Here is an 18,509-nt window from a genome sequence, read left to right on the forward strand (position 1 = left end):
ACTCCTGAGAGTCCCTTGGACAGCAAAGAGATCAAAGCAGTCAATCATATGGGAAGTCAACCCTGAATACTCATAAGGAGGACTGATGCTGAAGCTGAAAGTCCAATACGTTGATCATCTGATGAGAACAGCCCTGATGTTGGGAAAGATTGAGAGCAGAAGGATAAAAGGGTGTTAGAGGATGTGATGGCTGGACAGCATCACCGATGCAATGGACATGAACTCTGGCAAACTTGAAGAGATGGTCAAGCACAGACATGCCTGGCGTGCTGCAGTCCATGGCACTGCAAAGAGTCGGACACGATTGGCCAGCTGAACAACAACAGCAGCAAACCAGTGATGACCCAAGTGCACATTTCCTGGTTGTGAGTTTTTATGTGCTTTTATAACCTTCATGTGCAAACTGAAACAAAAGAGCTTTTTATCTCAAACATTATATGTGCATTGCAATACACATTTTCTAGTTTTCTAGTTGGTGTGTAAGAGATGAATATGCATTTTGGGTTCTAGCTCTCTGTCAATATGTCAGTATGTACAAGACATATCTTCCCTAGGCTGAACTTGCTGTTTTGCGTTCTTAACAGTGTATTTTAATTCTCTAGTCCAGAATACTGGAGTGGGCAGCCTTTCCTTTCTCCAGGGGATCTTCCCAAACCAGGGATCGAACCCAGCTCTCCCGCATTGCAGGCAGATTCTTTCCCAGCTGAGCCACAAGGAAAGGCCATTTTAATAACAGACTTCCTTAATTTGAAAGTTATCCATCTTTAGACTTTATGGTTACAGATTCCTGGGACCTGTTTAGAGAACTTTTGGCTGCACCCAAACCGTGAGGAGAGTCTGTGTTACTGTCATTTTGTTGTTGTGAGTTACTGTAGGGGAGCAAAGCTGGCCACTCCAAAACGTCTCTTTAGTATGTGGATTATTTTGAGCTGAAAACAATGAACAACAAAAAGACCCAAGAAGAAGCTTTGATCTCCCCCATAACCACCTAAAAGAATTTAGATAGATAATTTGCTTCTGGAATTGAGCTGTGGCCAAAGACATCTGCAGGAAATATGGGCCAAATGAGGTGAGTAAAACTCAGCTAGGATGAGAGATCAGAGTCCATTCTGTGTCCCACCATCTCTTCATGGCCCAGCAAATATTTGTTTACCAAATCGCTGTTCTTTCAGCTCCTCGAGAATGGCCTTCCTTCTCTTTGACGTCCCAAACCCAGTACCCCCAACATCCTATTTTGTCTGAAGAAGGAATTTAAGATGATATTTCAGGCATTTTAGGAGTTACTCTGCTTTCCTGAGTATCCCTCATTTAAAATGTGTCATTAAGGTTTTCATTTGATTTTCTCCTGTTAATCTATCTCATATCAATTTACCTCTTAGGCCAGCTGGAAAAACCTAAAAGAGCAGAGTAAAATTTCTTCCTCCCTGACATTATCTTCTAGAAGATGCATCTTTTTTACTTTTACCTTTTAGATCTACAACTTACTTGAAATTGATTTTCTCTATGGTATAACGTAGGGCTTCCCTGGAAGCTCAGTAGTAAAGAATCTGCCTGCAATGCAGGAGCTACAGATGTGGGTTCGATCCCTGAGTCAGGAAGATCCCCTGGAAAAGGGCATGGCAACCCACTCCAGTATTCTTGTCTGGAGAATCCCATGGACACAGGATCCTGGTGGGCTACAGTCCATTGGATTGCAAAGAGCTGGACACGACTGAAGCACCTTAGCATGCACAAATGCATGGTAAAATGCAGAGGCCATGATGCATTTTTTTTTAACCCATATGGAGAGAGAATTGCAAGGACCATGTTCTAAAAAAGAATCATCTTTCACCAATTGTTCTCAAAAGCCATCTTTGTCATAAATAGAGTGTGAGTGTGTGTATTGTGTGTGTGTGTATATATATGTGTGTGTGTACATGTGTTATCTTGGTTTTGAGTAGTGTTCTAATTTTTAATCACTTATAAGAAATTATATAACCTCTCACTTGAATGGCTCTTGTTAAAAAATGAGCTATTAAGAAATATGAGTTTATAAATTTTAGAATATTATTTTCCAACTCTTTTGTTATATTCAAGCTTTTTACATATGACCCAGTGATGGCAAACTATGTGTTTTTGGATTTCAGGAAAGATAAGTGCTAATTTTTTAACAATGCATGCATATATCAGCAAACTTTGTTCTTAAGTAGCTAAATATAAAATGATATACGTAGTATTTGCTTACCCATGCAAAAGTGTTTTACAAATCCTCACATATCCTCATATATTTGCTTAATTTATTCCCTGGATTTCCAAGAGAGATATGTTGTACTTTTGTCAAATTCTCCTTGTATTTCTTTCAAATTTTAAAAAATATTTTAATCCCATGTTATTAACTAAAAGTAATTATTGGTTTAACTTCTTAGAATATTATTATTTTAATTAATATAAAGTATTATACTTTTTCTTTCAGATCTTAAATTAAGGCCTGTCATTTATTACTTATCATTATAACAATGATAAATATATGTTTATCATTTATCATTATAACATATAAAATGTTATATGTTATACCATATATAACATAAATATAATATATTAAAAATATCATTTTCATTATAACAATGATATTATCATTGTTAGATATGTTTCCTTTTGCTTATCATTTTTTATTGATACTTTATTGTTATCCTTTGTGTAGCAGAGGTAGAATTTTCTATTTCATTTTCCTCATTAATAAAAAAAACACATGTCAGTAATTGCCAACATAAGTTGAAAATTTAAAAAGATAAAGCTATGAAATAAAATGGAAGGGACATAGTCAAGTTTTTCTTTTGATTATTCTTTTATATAGAACTATCCTAGTCAATCCTGTAGAGTGAAATACAATAGTATTTGTTTTTATTTTTCAAAAAAAGATATAGCTTCTTTTTAATGACATGGAACAATGGACTGGTTCAAATTTGGGAAAGGAGTACGTCAAGGCTGTATATTGTCACCCTGCTTATTTAATTCATATGCAGAGTACATCTGAGAAATGCTGGGCTGGATGACTCACAAGCTGGAATCAAGATTGCCAGGAGAAATATCAGCCACCTGAGATATGCAGATGATACCACTTTAATGGCAGGAAATGAAGAGGAACTATAGAGCCTCTTGATGAAGCTGAAAGAGGAGAGTGAAAAAGATGGCTTAAAACTCAACATCTGAAAAATTAAGATCACGACATCTGGTCCCATCACTTCATGGCAAATAGGTGGGAAAAAAGTGGAAACTGTCAGATTTCATTTTATTGGGCTCCAAAATCACTGTGGATGGTGACTGCAGCCACGAAATTAAAAGAAGCTAATGAGGTGGATGAAACTGGAGCCTATTATACAGAGTGAAGTAAGCCAGAAAGGAAAACACCAATATAGTATGCTGCTGCTGCTAAGTTGCTTCAGTCGTGTCCGACTCTGTGCGACCCCATAGACAGCAGCCCACCAGGCTCTGTCGTCCCTGGGATTCTCCAGGCAAGAACACTGGAGTGGGTCGCCATTTCCCTCTCCATTGCACGATAGAATTTAGAAACATGGTAATGATAACCCTGTATGCGAGACAGCAAAAGAGACACAGATATATAGAACAGTCTTTTGGACTCTGTGGGAGAGGGAGAGGGTGGGATGATTTGGGAGAATGGCATTGAAACATGTATAATATCATATAAGAAACAAATCACCAGTCTAGGTTCCATGCAGGATACAGGATGCTTCGGGCTGGTGCACTGGGATGACCCAGAGGAATGGTACGGGGAGGGAGGTGGGAGGGGGTTCAGGATGGGGAGCACGTGTACACCCATGGCGGATTCATGTTGATGTATGGCAAAACCAATACAATATTGTAAAGTAATTAACCTCCAATTAAAATAAATAAATTTAAAAAAAAAAAAAAAAAAAATAAATAAATAAAAGAAGCTCAGTCTTTGGAAGTAAAGCTATGACAAACATAGACAGCATATTAAAAAGTAGAAACATCACTTTGCTGACAAAGGACTCTTTGTGAGCCCACAGAATGTAGCCCACCAGGCTCTTCTGTCCATGGGATTCTCCAGGCAACAATACTGGAGTGGTTTGCCATTTCTTGTTCCAGGGGATCTTCCTGACCCAGGGATCAAACCTGGATCTCTTGCATTGCAGTCAGATTCTTTACCATTGGGTCACCTGGGAAGTCCCACAATGAGTCATAGACAGATCATAATTCTACAAAATTTTGATTAGGGCAACTTAAAATTTTTGATCTCAGTATCTGAGAATTCCATGTATCTCAGTGTGCGTGTCTCATGCTCTCACTGAGCCAGAAAGCTGGGTGTAACCAGGTTTAATCTTATTACTCAGTTGAGAAGAAGTGTAACTTACTGGTATTAATCACTATTTGAAGGGAATTTAAAATAAAAGCTTTATATAAGGGGAGAAACTGTGTAACATGTATAATTGTTACTGTGCATCAGGCCTAATTAAGATGCAAAATATATATAATTTATAAAGCCCCATCATCTTCTTTTTCCAGTGAAAGATATATGTATGGATTTGAAAGAACTATTCTGTGTCTCAGGAAGACACAGTGACCCAAGCCAGGCTGTTTTATGGTGTATAAAATTTTAATCGTTTGACATTTTCCAAAAATTCAGTGCAGAAGTATTTACATATGAATATCCAGTTATCTATTCATTCAGTAAGATTTATGGAGGACTTACTGTGTTCTCAAGGGACTGTGTCGAGACCTAGTGGGGCAGAAGTGTATGAGAAGTGGCCAGGGATAAACTAGACAAGGGATATCTTCACTTGTGTTTAAGTCTCCATCATGTCCTTCAGAGACTTTGGAGCACAAGGTTTAATTTTATGCTTAGCTCTTTTATCTTTTCATGTATTACATTAATTTCTGATATTATAAGTGAATCTGTTATGTTTCCAATCAATAACTCTTGATTCCTGATTATATAACCTGCTTTTTACTAAAGTCTCTTATTGTAGTCCTGTTTCACTGATTCTTGTGAATTTTTAAAATATGAGACCATCTTACCTACAGATACATGTAGTTTTACCCATTTTTGTTCTACATCCTAGGCCTTTAGTTAGTTTCTTCAGTCTAATTTTTTTCCTGTTTTTTGAATGTTTCAATATAAATGTGTATTCAACATTGTAACTCATTAAATCAACTATACCTCAATAAAATATATATATAAATGTGTATTAAAACTCAAAAATCATCAAACATGCATTTTCTGCAACAATGGAATGGTCATAGGATTTTCCCCTTTAGCTCTATTAATACAATGGATGTTCTTGATATCTTGTTAACCTATTCTCACATCCCAGCAATGCACCCCAGTTAACCATGATATATTATTTTCTTCAATGCATCATTTAATTAGATGTTGCAAAGTGATTAATCAAGGGAAGGTGCATTCTCCTTTTCTCCTGTTTCTACCCAGGAGACTGGCTTCCACTCAACTCCCTAAGAATGGCAACATTGGAACAGAAGCAGTTAGTCATCCTTTGCACACTTTATTATTTGTTTCCTAAAATAAAGAGACTGCTAATCAGATTGTGTTTGTTTACCAGTGGTGAGGATATCGTGTCTGAAAGCAAGAAAGAAGAAAGTGTTTCTTGCTGTCTCTTCTAGGGATAAGAAAATCTGAGGGGATAAGAAATGGTTTTTGCTTTTTTTTCTTCCCAGGTTCAGTTCCTGGAAGTCACAACCTGGCCATATGAGAACTCGGTAAGGAGACTCCAGCAGAGAGAAAATTGCTGTTACACTGAGGTCTCCTCTGTTTTTACTCTTCCCTTTCCACTAAGTCTTACAAGTAGTCTAACCTCAGTTCTGATCCCAGCTTTCTCAAAGATATCAGGTAGAAAAACACATGAATAGAGTGATTAAAGACATCATTCTTGAGCAAAATTAAGGATGAATGTGTTCTGATCTTTTCCTTTACGATGACATTTCATTAGGGCCTTCTGCTGCTGCTACTGCTGCTGCCAAGTCGCTTCAGTCGTGTCCTTCTCTTAGCGACCCCATGGACTTCAGCCCACCAGGCTCCTCCATCCATGGGATTTTCCAAGCAAGAGTACTGGAGTGGGGTGCCATCACCTTCTCCGTTAGGGCCTTGTAATAGATGTTTAAAAGCCTGGAAAAAAGGCCATCATAACTTGATGATATTGCAATTCTCTTTTGACATCATGATGAGAAAAACAGAGGAGATGGACTCTAGCTCCTTTTGAGTAACAGTGATTTTAAAACCTGATTGGAAAATCCTCAGAGTAACTCTGGTGGGAGATTCCTATGAAGCATTTATGGACCAACTTTGAGTGTTACGTCTAGGAAACCGTTGTGTCCATGCAAAGAGGTCACGTGCAGGCTTCCAACATCTGAGCTGTTGCCTACACTAAAACCATGCAACTGAGCCCAACTGGGTATCCTCAGGCACTGATGAAGAAAGCTCTAAATTACATGAGTTGAGAAGTATGAGGTCATTGATAAGCAAATATTTAAGGCCATGTGTTAATTTTGTTGTACTATTTTATGTTTTAGATGGACCTGTACTCAGATGTGGAACAATTAGAAAGCAAGACAGATTTCCTCACCTTGTTCTGGTGTTCAGTGAAAAAAAACAGAGTGGCAAGGTTTGTGTGTACATCAGTTTTCTCTCCTATTGTCAAAAACATTCTATGCTCTTTCTAGAATTTATGCACTTTATTTTCTGATGCCACCGGTGCTCACTTGGTTCTTTCAACAGACAGTTTAAATATTCTAGCTATGTTAGCTTTCCTTTTTTAAGGCACCTTTTGTTATATGTGTATGTCATACCTTGGAAGAGAAAAATGTGGATTCAACTAATCTCTACGGTGAGCATAATTTTTAGTATTCTCTGGTAGTTAAGGTAGAATCCTAAATTTATTCATACCTTGAGACTCAATAGTGAAGGATTTCTTGGAGTTTGCCTCTGAAGAATTTTATGCAAATTATAATATTTCAAATTGAATCACCTTTTAATGCACTAGAGAAGTTCACTTCAGAAAAAAAAAAAGCAAAAGTCAAAAAACTTTAAGAAAGTGAAGAATTGGCTGTCTTTTAACTACCTCTAGTATTTGTTGTCCTGTGAAGACCAAGTTCAGCCTAATTGAATTTTCTTAGAGTTTAACAATTCTGGATTACTTTAGGAATGCTAAAAAAAAAAAATCAATACTCAAGTTCAGGTTCAGATGTTAGATGAAGCTAGTTAATGTGACCTTGGTTATCTTGTGCAAATAAAGGTGGGTCCATTTGTGAACTCATCTCCTGGTCTCTTTGTAACACTTTGCAGAAGAAGGAAATAGAAAAATGACCTGATTTCTTGATCAAGGGCTCCTGACCACCTGCCCATTAATAAGCTATTAATTCTGACTTCATGGCATTCATCTCGCTCCACACCTCAGCTGTCAAAATCATCATTAGACTAGCTGCTCACCTTGAGAAGGTTTCTTGTATCTACCCCTTCCTCTCCATCGTCCCTCCCACTGGCCTACTCTGCACTTTCATACCAGAATCTCCACCAGTAAGCAGTTATCGGCCACCCTGCCCAAGGCATCTATATTGATTTACCCATAAATTATACACAGCTGCTAAAATATTACCTACATTATGAAACAAGTACAAAGGATGGCATTAAAAAGAATGATTTGAAAATAAACACACACATACACTGGAAAATGTAGCACCTCTGGATGAATTGGCAGGTACCCTCCAGCTTAGAGACCGCTGCTTAGACAACTGTAGTTCCTCCCCATGACTTCCCTCTGCTCCACTTTCTCTCCTGTTGTGACACAGACCACGCACTCTGCCTAGCTTTTCCAGGGTATTCCTTTCGTGACATCCCTTTCCCGCACCATTTAAGAATTTTCACACAGATCAGCTGGTTAGTTTCAAATTCCTAAACTTAGAATTGAATAATGTCCAAAATGAGCTTTGTCTTCATCCCCACCATATCCCCTCTCCCCGGGCTACCCCGTGTACACGTCCGCGTGTTGCTGTGCACCCCAGGCCAGGCAGGGGCACCCTTTTGCCCTTCTTGGCTTCCACACGCCTCTACTGAAGTCAGCCTGTCACTCTCTAGCCTGAGCCCACAGAAGAAAATAACCTTTGACAATGTATAAAATATATATATATCTTTTATACCCGTTTGCATCTCCCCATTCCTGAAGAGAATTTTATTTCATGCTAATTTTAGTTTCTTAGACAGGGGTATGAGCAAGCAGGTCAAAGAAAACAAACAACAAGCAAATGAAGCACAGATACAGGCTTTTCTTTCCGTTAAATCATGTTCAAACTTGCACTTTCCATCATATTTCTAACATGAAAAAAAATACATCAACCAAAGAGATTTCTGAAATTGTGAAACTGAGTTTCAAGAGTAATAGGTTGTTCATGCACACTGGAATCACACAGAATCTTCCATTTTATTGCACTTGCTAGAAGAGAAAATATATCTAAAAGAACAAGTAGAAACCAACAAATACATATATAAGCATTAATATTTAAGGTAAATTATACATATTTTAGTAAAAGAAGCATTTTACATGAATTTTATATTTCCAAAAGGCCTATATTTAGAAAGGTGCTGTTTTATTGAGACAACTATAGCTGTGAACTCTTTATTTCTTTATATGTCTTTCTTTAAACTACTCTAGAGCAATATAAACAGCAATAAAGCTACAATTGGACAGTCTGTTTTAGTGACAGATTTTTCAAATGCATGACATTTTGTTTGCTGTGTAAAAAGGCTTAAGTGAACTTGGAAGGCATGACAAGGGACTGAAGAGAAAGACCTCTTGACTCTGTATCAGCGTTAAGAGTTTGTAGGTTCAACAGTGACATCGGCCTTGGATAATGAAACCATAGCAAATAACATTTAAGGTTGAATGAATTTTTCCAAGGTCTATTTTTTCCCCAAATGGAGCTGGCAGTATCTCCTGCTTTAATGCATACAGGTTAGGATAATGTTTCAACACACATGCCTCCATAATAGACTTATACATTCCTGAATTTATTTACCAATTGTCATGCGAGAAGGACTAGCAACCCCACCAACTGAGGGTCAGAATGAAAGTAGACAGCACAGAAACATCAGGCGAGCCTGCTGGTCATTTCCTCCCCTGCATGTTCACTGCAGAGCCATAGCTGAGGTCCACCCAGTTGAGGGGGTTCTTGGCTCATTTGGGAAAGTGTAGAGAAGCTCATGTCTGAGTCACCACAGAGCAGTCTAGAAATCACAAATATGCAAGAGCTGAACTCCAGACCATGGGGCTATGGGAATGGAGGCGCCTAAAAGTACAGAAACTGTGAAGGCTTTAGGCTTCTCCAAGCCATGGAATTTGAGGTTGGAGATGCTCCTTTATCTCTTATAAGGATGACAAAGTATCAGTATCAAGGCTTGGGCACCACTTCAGTGTCTCCCTATGTACAATGAGTACCACTGACCTCCCCTTTCTCAGAAATAAGAAGATGCAAAGAAATCCCAAAATAAAGACCATGGCAATTCCATTGTCTCCTGCTGCAGAAGTGATGTGGTTTACTGGGAAGCTTTTAAGAGCCATAAGGTAAAAGTTATGTTTGTTGAAGTCAGAGATTCTATTCGTGTCTTTATACTCAAGCGTGGAATGGCTAGAATGTAAATGGATTGAGCTGAATAAACTCAGGGGTATCTCGAAGATGGCCCATTTGTGTGCTGTTACACCATTACCCATGCTGAGATTTTGATAATCTGTTACACACCTAGAAAATCTATTTGCGATCACCCAAATTTCTTAAACTTCCCTGGTGGCTCAGACGGTAAAGCGTCTTTAAATTTCTTAAAGACTTCCCTGGTGATTCAGTGGTAAAGAATCCATCTGCCAAGGCAGGAGGTGCAAGAGACTCAGGTTCAACTCTTGGACTCAGATTGGGAAGATCCCCTGGAAGAGAAAATGGCAACCCACTCCAATTTTCTTGCCTGGGAAATCCCATGGACAGGTACAGTTCATGGGGCTGCAGAGAGTCGGACAAGACTGAGCAACTGAGGGTGCACACACACAAATTTCTTTAAATATATAGAACACAAGGACCCTAAAAGGTTGAAGGACAACTAATGGACCTGAACACAATTGATAAGAAGGGGTATTGGATGCGAATTAAACTATCTGCTTTAAAATGTGGTTTCTGAGAAGCTGCTGAAACCTCTCACTGAGAAATATCCAGTGTGGACCCAGGTCATCTGTGACCTGCAGCGTAATAGGAGGGTGTGGGGCTGTGGAAATAGGAATGAGAATTTTGCAAAGAGTAGGATGCCCCCTGTGGAAAGGCAGACAACCTCGGGATAAAAGATTAAAAACAAAAGAGAGCCAGAGGCATGTTTACACGCATGCCTTCTTACTTTGTTACATATATGTCAACCATGAGTTCACTCTATTGTTACATGTATGTTAGCACAGACTTTCCTCTGGTAAGGTCCTAGTTCCATCCCACAGGGGAAAACAAAATTTCATTGGGTAATAAACTCAGGGTTTTATTGGGCTTCCCTTGTAGCTCCTTTTCAAACTGTTCATGGGGTCATCATGAGATGAGACATGAGTTTGAGTAAGCTCCAGGGGTCGGTGATGGACAGGGAAGCCTGGTGTGCTGTAGTCCATGGGGTCAAAAAGAGTTGGACATGACTGAGCGACAGAATGGAATTGTACCTCAGTCAGTAAAGAGTCTGACTGCAATGCAGGAGACCTGGGTTTGATCCCTGGGTCGGGAAGACCCCCTGGAGAAGGAAATGGCGACGCACTCCAGTATTCTTGCCTGGAAAATCCCATGGACAGAGGAACCTGGCAGGTTACAGTCTATGGGGTCACAAGAGTCGGACACGACTGAGGGACTAAGCACAGCACAATAAACTAAGACTGATGCACTAAATATTCCAGGCCCTCTGGGTTAAACACTCTTGTGGTGACTTCCCTAATGGTCCAGTGGTTAAGACTCAGTATTTCCACTGCAGAGGGCACAGGTTTCATCCCTGGTTGGGGAAGTAAGATCCTGCATGCCCTTAGCCAAAAAAAAAGTGTGTTGGTTTATAAACACTCTCGTGCAGAGAGAAAAATTCAGTTACATCTAAAATGTGTTTAATTCAGATCTGGATTGACATTTCCACTCTGAAGTCCCCCAACACCCTAGCCAGCTGGTCCATCTGGAGGGAGCGTCTGCCCTTGGCCCTGGCATGGCTGAGTCCCACCCAGGCTGTGCCAGGGCTGGGCTCCGTGGTGGCTCTCCCCCTGTGCCAGCCCGGACCACCCCTCATATGTTCCATCCTATGTACTCCAGGTATTCCGAGGGTTACAACCTGGCCTGCACATTATATACTAATACATTTGCTCTATTACACTTAGGAAATTACAAAACAAGGATGTGTTATAATTCAACAGCATAAATCCATGGTAACTATATTTTTATTAGTACCATGATGTTAACCAATATTTCCTATTTCAGTAGCTAAAATGAATTTAAATTTAAATTCACATTAAGGAACTTGGTAGCATAAATTCTCATCTATTCATACATATACACATATATAATACATACATGAATATTTTATATTTCCTCCAATATAACCATTTTTAAATTTAACTTCTTCCCAGTTCTAAAAGACACATAAAAACATGAAAAGAAACACCTCGGGTTTATTTTTGATCAGCATTTGTGTGTGTTTATGAGCTGTGTGTGTGTACTGCATGTGTATTATATGTATATATGTGCACATATGTATGTATGTATATGCATGTATTCCTTTGCTTAGGCAAAAAGTAGCAGACAATACATACTTTTATCATTCAGCCTGAAAATCACTCCACAGTATTACATAAATCTTATTCCTTATATACTTTTATGATAGTATAGTACCTTATTTTATGGGTGAACCATATTTTAGTCAACAAATTTTCTATTACTGGAAGTTTAAGTGGGGTCAAATATTTTGTTATTAGTTTTTAATGTTTTTGATAGAAATCACTAGAGTTAAATTTGGGGCAGATTTACTTTGGGGAAAAAATGCATGTTCTCTTAATCTGATCTAGTGATAAAGGGAGAAGTAAAAACAATATTTTTTTTTTTCTCTTTGAGAGTAATGAATAAAATAGTTTTGGGTCAATCTAGGGCCAAATCTGTGGGTCCACTAACTTTGACTTTCAGATTCGTCATGTCTGAAAGCATCCAGATTAGTCATGTGTGAAAACATTGCCCGTTTGTTGAATGTTAACTCCCAGGATGGAAACCGTGGGCTGCAGAGTTAGAGAATCCTGGGTTTAGCAACTGACTTGGCAATTTCCCAGCAAGTAATGCATGCCCTCTGGGCTTCAGTGTGGAAATCAAGTTCACTATAAAGAGTTAAAGTAAGGATCCCATGAGATAATGTTTATGAGTCATGAGTCATAGAACTTCGAGTAGAATTTGGTGCTCAGTAAATGCCAAACTGTTATTATGATTATCATCAAAAATGATAAAATGCTGTTGTCAGGTCACTCCCATGAATTCTTTTTGTAATCTGATATTTAAACCTTTGTCTGGGGAGCTTGGATGCATACTTGAAATTGAAGCTTTGGGCCTGATCTCTTTAGCTGACCTAAATTCCTTGGGCAAACTGTGGCCATCAGTGTTCGCACACGTTCACTCCATAACCTTCCAGGACTGTCTGAAGACCCTTAAAGACTCCTGTGAGGATAATTATCAAGGCAGTGTCAAAAGGGCTAGAGTGAAATCTTCAAATGTGATTATCCTCTCTGTATATAAGCCTCAAAATTATCTGACGAACCAACATTCATTTTACTTAATGTGCATTTTGGGTTTTGAAGAATTTCCTCAAATTAGGCATTAAAGGAAACCTACATTATTTTGAAAAAATATTTCTTTTTGTAGAACAAATTCCACCAAATTGATTAGGAAGATTTACTTTCATTGTGACTGATAGACACACGAGAATTTACTTTAAAAACTTAGAATAATCATCACACTCTAATCTTTTGCAAGTTGTGGTTTAAAAAAGATAACTAGTGAGGATAAGTGTTTTGGGGAAGATAGCATAAGAGTTCACACAGTTTTTCCCATTCTATTTGAGTCAGAATTTTCAATAAATTAGAATTCTACATGAATCCCTCTCAGGGATTATAATTTAAATTGAATATTACTACATTGTTATACTAAGAAATATCTCATTTTTCTGAGATTTTCCTTGGCTCAGCTCAATATATTTTAGTAATTTTCACTGAAAAATCACAACCTATGCAATTAAAATAAATCTGCTACTGAGCACTGGATTTCAGTATTAATTTTAGGAAGCAGAGCAGAGTAAAGAGCAGCACATAGATCCGGAAATGGTTTCCAGTCCAGAGCAGATTTTCAGGGATTCTTATTTTCCAAGCTAGGTTCCTAAAACTCAATATTTACAAATTATTGACCAAAACTCAATATTTACAAATTATTGACCAAGACTTTTCCGTTTATGCTTATAATTAAAATTGTGCTAAAATGAAGATTTATAATTAGCAAAACATCTAACCTGTCATGATAAACTCATGAATTTAGTAACCTTTATCTTAACACTTCTCTAATGTTCCTAAAATCTGAAAATGACCAACATTTATTTTTTTCCCCTGACAGCAATATTGGGAAATGGTAGATAAAATTGAAGAAAAAAACAGAGAATTTACTAGACAAATGGAATCCATGGTTCTTTAAGTTAATAGCATAAACACGACTGAATCCAAACTTGTATATAAATAAACAAGAAAAGCTGTTGGTCACCAGGATGGTCTACAAATATAATGAAAGAATACTAGTCAAGTGCAAGAGTGAAAAATGAAAACTCTCAAAATATGTTGAAAAAAATCAATTTGCTGCCCACATCTTTTGATTTATGGGTCTTTCTTCCCACTTTTATAAATGCCATTAATGCTTACTAAATTAGTCAATATTTCTTTAAAATTACAATTAGTATTTAAATATCTGTTAGAGAGACTTCTACACTTTTCAACTTAAATAATCAGATAGCATTCAGCTCTAACATTAAGAGGATTGATTGGGAAGAGTGACTGCTATCAACTTTTTATATTTCTTGGTAAAACTCTCAAACATGTTATCTTTTCAAATTTAATCATACTACTCCACTTTGCCTGCTGATTGACAACACGATCACAAATATTCTTTTTTAAATAATTCCTTTGATTTCTTTTGCTTTCATTTTGGTTTGTTTTGAGTATTTAATAGAGAAATTCTACATCAATATTTTATCTCTAGCAAGAGTATGAAATTCTTAAATTAACATTTGTTTGACATTAATGATAAGCCTGTCCCCTTATGTAAGCTAATTTTATCTAAAAGATTACTTTATCTTTTCAAGGAAGTTGAAAGAAATTTTAAATTTTATTCAAGTTTTCCACTAATGTTTCTGTCACTGTGTTCAACTTTATATAATAATTTTCATTATATCTTTTGCTATCCATTTTAGTGTGCTTCCTAAAATTTAAATGCGTTGCTGTTAAACCAGCTATATTAAGGCCATTACTGCACAGGTAAACTGAAGAATAATGAAGAATTGACAGATTGAAATAAGAGTCCTCACCCCAATGACAGAGGTCATTATATGCCCAGCAGGGGTTGTAGAGTCAGATATGGCAAAATGCAGCAGGCAGTTTCAAGGTTTAATTGCTACACTTAAAGCCATTTTTCACACAGCAGCTCAGCAACCTGTTCACAGTTTAAAGAAAAAATTTCACATTCACCAGCTATCACAAAAATGAAATCCCCATGCAAAGTAAGAAGAAAAAAAAAAATTCATTAGTGTCAGTGACAGAGCCTCAGGAAAATACAGAGCTTCAGAAACATGGGAAGGAAGGGAGAAAAGAAGCGGGGGAATATTTTATGCATCCTCACAGATAGTATTATTTGGTGACATATCATCATATACTTGAATTCTTCTCTTGACTTATTATCTATAACTCAAATTATCTAAGTTTGACTCCAAAACTTTTATTGACTCACAATTTCTGATGGGAGTGTCACTGAGCATTAAAGGCATACACCCAGGTCCTACGCACCTCACTCTCTCTGTGGGGTAAGCGAACCCAGAGACCCCTGAGAATCTCAACTAGTCCCCTCCCTCAATTCTTCGTGATGGCCAACCAGAGAGTGGGACATTCCCCAAATTTAAATGTGGGAGGAGGAGACGATGAACGCCCTCATTCATCCATGAGCTCAAGCACAGTTCCACATTGGAATAGAAATTAAATGATGCTGTCCTTCTCTATTGTCCCAACGCACATGCTACCACATTGCTAGTAGAGAGCAGAGAGTGGGAAACTCTGGCAGGATCATGCACCATAACAGCATCAAATTCTGGCAACACTTGACCTTCCTGTGTACTCACCATCACTAAGAGTGGCCAAGAAGAAAGCCTTCAACTATCAAATGGCCATGCTTACTCTCAGAATCCCCTTTGCAAAGTACACCTTTTATATTTAAATACCTTGATTCCTTCAGTCACTTGCAACAAAGTCTGGGTTACTATTATAACCCTGTATGATGACTTTATAAACCCTTGCTTTTATCCATTAGGAATCTGGTTGTTGGTTTTTTTTTAAATTATTTCCTAGCCTAACCTGCAGACAATGTTATTTTTCATCTCGTCAGTTTTGGAAAACAACTCATTGTAGTCCTCAAATGTAGACAGTGTTGTTCTCAAAGTTTCATCAAACTTTCCTGACAGTGTTTTAAGTTGTGCCCCAAAATAAAACAGAGCGTTTAGTAAAATCACAAAATGAAAAAATTAAAACTAAAAATGAATGTGGGTATAGACATCTGCCTGCACCAAATAGACTTATAGAATTATATTTATCTAAATGAGAAAGAAAAAAAATTAATCCTACCATCCAGACAATTGTTAATTGTAATTTTTGGTTATTTTAAAAGTAAAGAAAAGATATATGGTTTATACTCTCAGTATTCTCAGGTAGAGCAAAAAATGATGAGAAGAGACTGGAGAAGGAAACACCAAGAGGAAGTTTAAGCACATGGTATTATCTTTTGATGGCCTAGTGCATTTCAGGCTTTTATTTGTAAGCACATCAGATGGTAGGTTTATGGCAAAGCTGACATAATTTAATTTACTGGCAACCATGCATTACTTACTCTATATCAGCCACTAGAGGTTGAAGGCAACGTCCACATGAGAAATGTCATAATGGGCACTTTTGTCTAAAACCTAAATTCCTTTGTATTGTCACGTATCAGTGAATAGTATCTTTGTCAGAAATGTACAGCCATAGCGACGGCAATTCGAGTGAAACAAATTTCAGGATCACTTACTAGAATGATGCCTCAGACAGGACCACTCAGAGCTGGAATTGCAGGATAAACCCATGATCCTCTCATGAGATTTTCCTCCAACCAATCAGAAATCTGGATTTTTATTGCATCATTCAGAACTCTTTAAGCTTGGAGATTTGTCCTTCTGTTCAGTGACCAGAGTATATATCTAAAGGGCCAGGAAATAATTCAGCAGTTAAAAATTGTAGAGCAGCTAGAGACAGTTGTTCTCATGTAGCAGTCTGGGATTCATGCACCCCGGTGTGTTCCCATGGAAACTCTATGAGGATCCAGAGGAGAATGCAGAGTGGACAACGGCAGCTACAGAAATGAATGTGTTGCCTCATCCAGGGAGGCCCCCAGCCTACTCACCAAAGACCCCAGGTGGAAATAAGGCCCTGTGCAGCTGGGACAGGAAGGCTACAGGGCACAACTTTTAAAAGGATGACAGCAGAAGGAGACAACATAAACTGTTTAGAACCAACTAGGTCCAAGGTGGCAGATGAGTTGACTTCCGATAGACCTTGACCCTCAGTATGTGCTCATTGTAACACAGCATGCTGACCATACCCACAGGTGCCGGGACAGCTCCAAGGCCGACCATGAAAGGTCAAAAAGCAGGCATGTAATGATCACTATTACTATATGTATATTAAATATTAAATATTAAAACATACTCACCTCTTAAAAGTAACAAAATTTGTTTGAACCAGTGAAGTTGCTCAGTCGTGTCTGACTCTTTGAGATCCCATGGACTGTAGCCTACCAGGCTCCTCCATCCATGGAATTTTCCAGGCAAGAGTACTGGAGTGGGTTGCCATTTCCTTCTCCAGGGGATCTTCCCGATCCAGGGATTGAACCTGGGTCTCCCACATTGCAAGCAGATGCTTTACCATCTGAGCTACCAATTTGTTTAGGTTCTGCCATTTTGTTAAATTTTGTAATCATACTGGGTTGGTGCTTTATATTTTTATGAATTTTTAAGGTTTTAAAGGTAATTTAAAAATAAATATGCTTTCCACTGCTTCCCAAAGAACACACACAGGGAACTACTCCTTACCTATACATTATAAAATTGGGTATGCAATTAAAAAAAGAAAAGTATGAGTTAGATAGCAAAGCAGCAGTTCAATTAAAATCTAAGGCCATGGAACTTCCCTGGCGGTCCAGCAGTTGAGAATCCACCTTCCAGTGCCAGGGATGCAGGTTCAGTCTCTGATCTAGGATCAGTTCAAAACTGCTGTTTTGTAAATGAGTTCATTTGTACTTTTTTTTTTGGTGGGGGTTGGTGCTTCCCACATGGCACAGCAGTAAAGAATCCAAGTGCCAATGCAGGAGATGCAAGAGATGTGGGTTCGATCCCTGGGTTGGGAAGATGCCCTGCAGTAGGAAATAGCAACCCACTCCAGTATTCTTGCCTGGAGAATCCCACAGGCAGAGGAGCCTGGAGAACTTCAGGGGTAGAAAAGAGTCAGACACAACTGAGCCAGCATGCCTCCTTTTTTTAATTTTTTTTTTGAAGGATAACTGCTTTACAGAATTGTGTTGTTTTCTGCCAAACCTCAACATGAATCAGCCATAGGTGTACATATATCCCCTCCCTTTTGAACCTCCCTCCCATCTCTCTCCCCATCCCACCCCTCTAGGTTGAAACAGGGCCCCATTTGAGTCCCCATAGAAATGATATCATGTTATTTGTCTTTCTGTGTCTGACTTACTTAGTACGACACTCTTTAGGTCTACTCATATTGCTGTAAATGGCATTATCCTGTTCTTTTTTATGGTGGACTAATATTCCATGTATGTATGTACCACATCAGCTAATCTGTCAATAGACATTTAGGGGGCTTCAATGTCCTGACTATGTAAACAGTGCTGCAGTGAGCATTGGAATACATGTATCTTTTCAAATTATGGTTTTCTCTGTGTATATGCCCAAGAGTGGGAACACTGTTAAGTTTTATGGAAGCAGATTTTTACCCAAATCTCTTATAGTAACCTAATGATATAAAATTGTCTATTTAAATTATTTTTTAGCCAAAATTATCTTGAAAAGAATTAAATTTCTAATGATTTACATTTGGTTAGTGAGATCACATGTGAACTTATACATTAAAGGTAGCTATACATATACTACATAATATCCT

This window comes from Bos mutus, chromosome 20, assembly GCF_027580195.1.
Source record: "Bos mutus isolate GX-2022 chromosome 20, NWIPB_WYAK_1.1, whole genome shotgun sequence".
In the NCBI taxonomy this organism is placed as follows: domain Eukaryota; kingdom Metazoa; phylum Chordata; class Mammalia; order Artiodactyla; family Bovidae; genus Bos; species Bos mutus.